Genomic DNA, 439 nt, shown 5'->3' on the forward strand with positions numbered 1-439 from the left:
CACACTCGCACACACTTCTACACACACACTTTTACACACTTCTACACATTTATACACATTTATACACACTTTTACACATTTATACACACTTCTACACATTTATACACATTTATACACACTTCTACACACTTTTGCACATTTATACACATTTATACACATTTATACACACTTGTACACATTTATACACATTTATATACATTTATACACATTTATACACATTTATACACACTTATACACATTTATACACACTTTTACTGCACATTTTCAGACATTCATAAACATTTACAAATTTTTTCTTAAATAATTCTAAGTCTTTTTTAAATAATTATGTTTAGATTTCTCCTCTTATTTCTATTATTACATTTTTCTCTATAATTATTAACACGTTTCTTTTTGGTCAATTTTTAACGGTGATTATCATGACATCAAAAATTGATAT

The sequence above is a fragment of the Ctenocephalides felis genome, unplaced genomic scaffold (genome assembly GCF_003426905.1).
Source record: "Ctenocephalides felis isolate EL2017-DRISC unplaced genomic scaffold, ASM342690v1 CF-g0.4_SCAFFOLD_00845, whole genome shotgun sequence".
NCBI lineage: Eukaryota > Metazoa > Arthropoda > Insecta > Siphonaptera > Pulicidae > Ctenocephalides > Ctenocephalides felis.